The sequence below is a fragment of the Protopterus annectens genome, chromosome 7.part0 (assembly GCF_019279795.1).
Source record: "Protopterus annectens isolate FY-2018-M chromosome 7.part0, PAN1.0, whole genome shotgun sequence".
Taxonomy (NCBI): Eukaryota; Metazoa; Chordata; order Ceratodontiformes; family Protopteridae; genus Protopterus; species Protopterus annectens.
Genome location: NC_056739.1, coordinates 328,044,461 through 328,053,470, shown reverse-complemented (window position 1 = coordinate 328,053,470; position 9,010 = coordinate 328,044,461).

Here is a 9,010-nt window from a genome sequence, read left to right as displayed (position 1 = left end):
ACATTATTTCCCCCCTCAGGTATTCAGAGTTTAATTCATACAGAACCCTTTCCCATCCAGCCTAACAATTATGTTATACTGTTGTTGCCCTCCAGAACTCTTTATGAAATGCTGTTTCTCCCCACACATCAGCTTGTGCAACAGGAGTCTACAGTACAAGTATAGCTAGACTGTCTAGACCATGTGCTGCATGTCTGGTTTTCAGTCTCTTCATCTAACAGGCAACAATCACTACCATACACTTATAGTGGTGTTACCTGCAGCAAAAGCACCTCTGCTGCTTACTATGTCAACTGCCAACCCCACAAAATCTAAGTCAATCCAGTGAGTATGACAACTCATGGCTTCTGGTCTATATACAGAAGATATTTAATGATGCCTTCAGCAGTCTACATAAGCAGTATGATGCTGGACAGTCAGCTGTTTATGTATTGTTTGTATGGTACAAATGCTAATAACATTGTACTGTGACATTTGGCATTATTGCACATTCCTTTGCCTTTTAGTGTAAGTGACAACACCTTCCTACTTATCCTGAATTTTGATACAATATTTCATGACATCACATGGATTTTGTACTAGGTGCTAGTGTTTTTTTCTCTTTCATTCTGACTTACATGACTTTGCACTATTACTTTTTTTGTTTTTCTTTGTTGTGATGTATACTTTTTAGTTAGGCCTATAATATGTGTGCTAATTGGCAAGACTATATTACATTAATGCTATTTCTGGAAACCAAATGAGCGATTTACCATTTCAAAAGAAAGCAGACAAGCATAGTCATTTCTGTAAAAGCAACCCACAGAACCAAAAGCAGCATAATGAGAACACCAATCAGAATTGTTCTGTATATCATCACATGCACAGTCCTAATAGGCCATATCCAGCAAGCAGTGAAACGAAAAAGTGAATGTAGCAAGCCCATTCATTTTCAAGTGCTGTAAAGCCGAACAGGATGAAAATAACAGTGAAAGTGAAAAAATACTTTCCTTGAAATCATTGCTTAATGAGTGGAGCACTAATGAATGGGATTTATGTATTAGAGTGAATGTTAAGCAGTTTTAAATTGATACAGGTCCCAATCTTCCCACTGTGGTGTGAGAAAGTTTTGGGCTAAGGGGGTCATCCTTATTAGGAAAAGCATGTGGTGGAAGTTTGAAGCTCAAGTGAGGAATTTGAACTACATGGGGAAAGTTTCGGACAAATACACAGAGAAAACTCCAGAAGAAAGGGCTTATATACAAATAATCTGCATAATCATACAAACGTGTGAAAGGGCTAGTTCTCAAAATCAAGTTTAGAAAGTTCAGACATTTTTGGACACAATGGTTTGTTCCTTTTAGCCTTGTTCATGCAAAAAAAAAAATCCCATCACATATGGCAACCCACCTGGCAAAAATAAGAACAAAGAAAAGGGTAAGTATCTTTTCATACATTTGCTGTATTTACTGCATTTAAAGAGCTCCCAGTTACTGTCATAAGGACATCCATCTAGTTAGCAAAGGGGATTTTGGAGTAAAAAGTACTTACCTTTGTATCTTTTCAAACCTGGCTGGTAGTGTGGTCATAGGCAGTCAAGTGGGTCCTAGAGCCTTTGCAGAAACAAAGATGGCAATATGTTTTTTTTTTTAAACAAGAAACTGCCTTTTGGCTTTTCCTGGTTAGGGGTCGCCACAGTGGAACTCCGGTCCGCTAATGATTGGCAGTGAATTTTTACTGTGTCGAGTTGTCAGCCCAGCCCCCAACCTTCAAGGAAGGCACACCCACACATGCACACACCTACCTGCAAGTCTTTAAATTCATTTGACCGCAGGGATGACATGCAGACTCCACACAGAAAGTGCTCCAGCCGAGAATCGAACCGGAGAACCTCTTGCTGTGAGGTGACAACGCTAACATCTTTATTAAATTATCACGTATGACATAGGCAATCATAAATTTATATAAATGTAAATAAACCATATTGACATAATTTTAGATGTAAACATTATACATCACAAACCACATTAACATTATTGTAGTTACAAACATTATACATCACTCAGTCTCTCCAGTCACTGTCAAACATTACATAGCTCATTCAAATCCTGCCTTCTTTTAAACCTTGTTCCTCCTCTGCATGTATTGTTCTTACAATCCCCATTTTTCCCTATGTAATTTGCTCTTACCCTTTTCAAAGATCCTAATTCCAGTTGTTTTATCTCTGTTACTATATTCAATACCGCTACTAAAGTTGGTCTAGACTTTGATTTCTATTTTCTAGTAATTGCATTTTTTGGCAGCCACCACAATTAGACTCAGCAAAGCCTTACTATGTCTAGGAAATTCTGTTTTTATATAACAGATGAAAGAAAGCATTTCCTTAAATCAATTTGCTCATCCAGTATCTATGACAGAGTAGTCTGCAGGGAATATTTAAAGTCTGCCAATTCATTATACTCCTGAAAATATGCTCCCTCTTATCTCTTCCCCATCGCACCTCCAACATTTGCTGTCTACCTGAGGAATAATTATTTGGAGTCTATTTGGGATACAAAAACACTTACGTAAATACTTAAAAGCAAATCTCCTAAATCTTCTAGACTTTGATGCATACTTGGGAGACACTTTAATCCCCCATTGTTTCTTTGTGAACTGCTAATCCAATCTCTCTTCCCAATCCTTTCTAACCTCATCTGATTGATTCTTAAAGTTATCATGCAATATTTTGTATGCTCTACTAATTATTCCTTTTTTAACAGCTGCTTCTGTTCCAAATTCTACTTAAAACTCTACCAGTGCTGGTCTTTCATTTAGGATCCTCCGATTTCTTTCTCTTTGCCCATACCCTGATATTAGTTATTGATAATGGAAGGCAATCTCTCTCCTGCAGTCAAAATAAATTCTTGCCCTCTTCCCATTCTATTACCTTTCTCTCTATTTATTTGCTCCCAATACCTTGGTTCCTTTACCAGTTTTCTCCAACAAATTCCAGCCTGCTCTTGCCTGCTGTCTGTATCCATAACTGCAGACATCTCTATCAGCAGAATCTCTTTTCTCCATTCCTGTGTTGCCTTTAGTTCTTAAAGTACTTTCTGCTACTTTTCGAATATAATATTTTGCATGGTTATTGTTATTCTCCTAAAGGATTTGCATCGAAAATACCAGTTTCTCCTTGTTTCTTGAGCTCCCCCTGTTTTATTATCATCCCTTTCCACTTTGAATTATAGCTTTCTGCTTGTGCTGTGTATAAGAGCCTTAACTGTGTAGCTCTGAAATACCCTATCAAATTGGGTAATCCCAAACCACTCTGTTCTATTGGAAGAATCAGCTTATCTCACTTGACTCTTGCCATCTTCCTCCCTCCCAGATAAAATCCTTCTGCAATTAATTCCTATCCACAACTTCTCCTCTGGTTGATAAAAATATGACTGAGCTGTGTAAAAAACTAAAAGGAGTAAAAACATTTTAACTGCTTGTACCTTGCTATCCATATTCATATAACAAAGCTTCCAATTTCTTAGTGTTTGTATTATCTTTTGTTTAGTCTCTTCCCACATATCCTGCCACACCAGAATCCTTTTTAAATGACACTCCTAAGTACTCCATTTTATCTTGTCTCCATAAATATAAATATTGCTGAACCAATTCATCTGTGGATGCATAATTTACAGCTATTGCCTTTGTTTTAGCTTCATTAATTTTGTATCCCTAAAACATTTGAAATGGTCTCAAAACATTCCACAACACTGAAATGCCCTTTACCGGTTTTATCCAGTATAAATATCATCTGGAAATAAAGCAAGCTTTTCTTCACTACCATACCAATTATATCCTTAAATTTCTGAGTCTATTTTCTTTGCCAATGGTTCTAAATCTAGTGCAGATAAAGGGGAAAGACGACACCCCTGCCTGGTTCCTCTGGTCAGACAGAAGTTATCAGAGACGAACCCACCCACTTTAATTTTCACCTCTGATCCCTCATATATCCTTCTAATCAACTTTACAATTTTATCAGGGAATGCAAATGATTCCATTGCCCTGATAACAAACTCCCAACTTACTCTATCAAATGTTTTATTTGCATCAAGACCCACCAACAACAGTGCTATTTTCTTACATTCAACTTCCCTCTGGATAATTAATGTTCTGTTAATGTTGTCAAATGTTTGCCTCCCCTCCACAAAATCACATTGATCTATGTCTATCAATTTTGCCATCACCATTGCCATTCCTTTAGCCATTATAGACATGCACAATTTATAATCATGGTTTAGTATTGAAATGGGCCTGTATGAAGCTGGATATGATGGGCTGTTACCCTCTTTAAGTATTACAGCCAACACCACTTTCTTCCAGGAAGTTGATGCGTTTCCTCCTCTTAAAGTACCATTAAATAAAACCTATATCTTTATCAGTTCTTTCCCTCCTAGCTTTCAAACCTCCTCAGGAATGCCATCTATTCATGGGGACTTATTCTCTCATCTACTCCTATCCTATTAGTAATTGAACCTCATCTGCCTTTAACCTTGGCATATTTAGTTCTTCCATAAACATTTCCATTTGTACCTTTTCTTGATCGCCATATTTTTCTGCTTTATACAAACTTTCATAAAACTTCAAAAATATTTCTAGTACCTCTACAGGATCTCTTGTTATCTTTCTTGTTATAGGCTCCCTAAGCTTGGTGACAACCCTTTCTACTTTTTGTTGCCTGAGTTGTTGAGTTAAAAGTTTTTATGTTCTGGCATTATTATCAAAAAGAAAGCTGCTTAGCAGCAATCTTTCTAAACTCATGCATATTATCAAGGTATTCCCTTATGTTCTGCTCAGCATTCTGCAATTGCTCATCTTCTTGTTCTGTGAGATCCCCCCTCTTCTGCAACACTTTAACATTTGCCAGTTCCTCTAAGTAATTCTTGCTGCTTCTTAAACATCACTCTCTTGCTTTTATTCCAACCCTATTTTTAAACTCCATTTTAATTTTATTCCACTGCCTAACTATATTTTCAGAAGAAATTTCTATCTTCTCTAATAACTCTTGAATAATTTCCACTACCCATTTCTTAAATTCCTCTCTTTTCAACAGATAGGTGGGTAGCACCAGTGTCTCATTTTTGTTTCATTACCCTGCATTGAAGTGAGATCTGAAATAGTTACTGGATGCATATCAAAACTTTAAATTAAATGCACATGTTCCAGTGAAATGTAAGTTCTGTCTAGCCTAGCTTAGTTTTTGTATCTTGGGGAATAATATGTAAATTCACTCAGAACTCCTAGTACTGAATTCACATCTTCCATGCCAAATATTTTCAGACATTCTTCAAAAATCTATCCTCCTTTGTTATATTTTCCCTTCTGGGTACCCCAGACACATCTCCTCTGCTGCAAATCATATTCCAGTCCCCACCTATAAGTAACATTCCCTGCTGAAAACTGATTATTTCTCCCAGAATTTTCTTAAGCTCCATTTTACCAGTTTTAGGTGAATATAAATACATTCCAGTATAATCCTCCTTCCTTGACAGTAGCCCCTTAGTACTAAATATCTAACACAGTTATCTTTTTTATCCTCTTCTATCACTATTGGATCTCCTCTTGGAATTAATATAAGTACTCCTCCTTTCCTTTGTCCCAGGTATTCAGCTGAATAACCATTCTGAAAACCTTTCTTTATCAAATTCGCATGTTCAGTTCTTTCCAAATGTCTCCTGTAGCATAACTATTTGCACTCTACATTTGTTTAATATAGTTCACTACTCTTTCTTTTTGTATATATCTGTGGGAACATTACCATTTAAAGACAATATCGAAAGGGTCATTGTTTAAAAGTTATTATTCCCACCTTTTATTTGTAACAGCTTTTTGTTAAGTATCTAGTCCCAGCCTTTGAGTTATATGCACACACTAATGTTTGGCAGGTTGACTTTTTATACAGTTATTTCCTGTCACGTTTGAACCTATGTCACTTCTTACAAAACATTTTGTTTTATTGAAAGCCCTCAAAAAATACACCCCAAAACCTATTAACTTAATATTAACAAATAAAACTATGTACATCTTCAAATATTGGTTTTACCTTCCTAATAGGAACAATTGTCCCAAACTGGTAGTCACATACACAGACTTAGGTTAACCTAAAAGGAAGGTTATCTATGCTAAGACACATAGTATAGTCTGTGCTGTTAAGTGCTGTCTGGTTTTGTCTTCTCTTTATTGCTCTCACAGAATAAGAAAACACTTGAATGCTTTCAGAAAATATTATCTCCTAGCCATTAAAATAAAGAAGTATTCTGTTTATTGCTCTTTATCAGATTGTCTCCATGGAGACATGAGCTCAGACGGCTTAGTGGTAAATTGCTGTGGCTATGGTGTGCAGGATCCTGGGTTCAAGACTTGCAAAGGCAGATTATTTCCCTGGGGATCACTTCTGTGCCACTGCTTGATAGGGGCACAGGAAAATAATTTTCTGGGTGGCGAAAGCCAGGGAACCTTTTTGGCTAGGCTTATATAGGACCCAGGGCCAATAGCCTAGTACCGACCTATGAATACAGAGTTGCTCCTACCAGTATTTATTTGTTAGAGGAGAGTTTTATTATATTCAATGTTCTTTATTTGCTTTCTCTTAAAACTTGGTAAAAGACCAAGCCAAGATCCTTCATTTAGTCACTCCCCTATGCAAGAATGAGAAAAAAAACATCACTTTTTCTTGTATCATGCTTTTTTTAAAATACTTTTTCCTTCTTTTTTAACATAGCAGTGCTTACAGCAAGTGATTATATACAATAAGGAACATGTCCCTGAAAAGGAGAAATTGAACAACCTGGCTGTGGCAGTGGGGTAAATCTTCAGAGGTGGACCCAGTTTATTTCTTCAGATTCGTGAAAGGAATCTCCTTAAATTATATCCAGAATATAGAAATGCAGAGGTTTGAAGAAAACTTGAAGACCTATTAAATGATGCACATATGCACCTAGAGCTGGATTAAGTGTATCTAGGTCCCTTGTCTAGTTTTCAAGCCATGCTCACCCAACTTTTTTTTTTTTTTGGTAGGACCATATATAAATGCATATGTTCTGGAATCATCTTCCTGATTTAAGACCATTTAAAATGCCATCATTACTTCAAAAGTTATTAGAACAATGTGATTTGTAATAGTATGCATTTTCTTGAAGGTTGCAAAGTCTAAAACTGAAACACGTCATTACTTAGGGACATTTTTTGAAAATCAAGACAGCTGAGAGGTATAATGGAAGACTTTACATATTTAAAGTTTGTTTATTCAAGTATTCCAATGTATTTGTTACAAACACACACTAGTCCTGTATGTTACTTTATACAGAGAAAACCTCCACACCCATCCAGCAGTTATAGTGACTTTGCCATGAACACCTCATTAGACCGGAGTTAAAAAAAACACACACGCACTCAAACCTCTAAGACTCAGAACAAAGCCAAAAAATAATGAAGGACAGAGCCCTAATCAGGGATAATTTTAAATAATGCTGTTATATACTTAGTAAATTGCTAGAAGAAAAGTTTTTGCAAAAGCATTTCATTTCTGAAAGTGCAAAGTCTGAATCTTATATTCCAATAATGTTCAAGAGAAGGTGTGAAGTGTAATGAAATACCTGAATTTAGCAATGTATATAATAGACAGACTGATGATAATTGCAAAGAAAGGAATGATGCGCGATATATAACATATGTAAATAAAACACATTAATACAGTTATCTTATCTGTTAAAAAGAAATTATGTACTTACCATAACGTTCCATTTGAGTAGGTACTTCATTTGTCTGCAACCTGTGGGTATCGGATCCGACCTCGGATCCAAGCCGGCAGCTTTACTAGCTAAAAGATCCGAGCTCCTAGCTCCTCCCCTTTACCCATAATCCCCTTCTACATGCTGCCTTTCCTCAGATCGAGTTTGCTAAATCCAATAACTAATACCCTCGACAGAGGACCAAATAAAGCCTAACCTCAAGACACAATCTCAATCATAGTCAGGAATCCCAATAATGGTTAGGGGGCATGGAGGGGGGGGTCGGTTGCAGACAAATGAAGTACCTACTCAGATGGAACGTTATGGTAAGTATATAACTTCTTTATCTGAAGTAGTTACTTCATTTGCTTTGTAACCTGTGGGACAGAGTCCCCAGCTACCTAAAAACCCTGGGCGGCCATTAAGGAAGGATATTCCGAAGCACCGCAGAGCCAAAGGAAGCCCTACTCCTGGATTTCATATCCAATTTATAATGAGAAGTGAATGTATGGGAAGAGGACCAAGTAGCTGCTGAACATATGTCATCCAGAGGAATCCTGGACCAGAAGGCTGCTGATGTGGCTATGGATCGGGTTGAATGGGCATGAATTCCAGTAGGAGCAGGTTTACCTGAAGATACATACGCATGGATGATGCACTGTGAAATCCAATTTGCTAAGGTAACTTTGGTAATAGCTCTACCCATAGCAGATTTGGCAAAAGACACAAACAACTGATCAGACTTACGAGTATCCTTCGTCCTGTGCAAGTAAAAACATAGTTGTCTATGTACATCCAACTTGTGTAATTTGTATTCCCCCTTGTTCTGAAAGTTGGGAAAGAACACTAGTAAATTAATCGACTGATTAATATTTGACTCTGAAGCTACCTTTGGTAAGAAGGAAGGGTTTGTCCTGAGAGACACTCTATCCTTATGTAAAATTAGATAAGGGGGTTTCATGCAAAGGGCTTGAAGTTCCGAAACCCTCCTGGCTAAAGTAATAGCAACTAAAAAGGCTGTTTTCCATGATAAGAACTTTAATGGAACTGAGGCGGCAGGCTCAAAAGGTGGGCCTGTCAATGCTTGTAAAACTAGAGTTAAGTCCCATGGTGGGTCTGCAGTCTTAACTGGTGGTTTCAATAGAAAAATGCCTTTAAAGAAGGTTTTGCATATTCTCGCAGAAGCTAATGATCCCAGTCCATCTCTCACATGAAAATAGGAAATGGCTGCCAATTGTACTTTAACTGTAGATGCACTTGCTCCC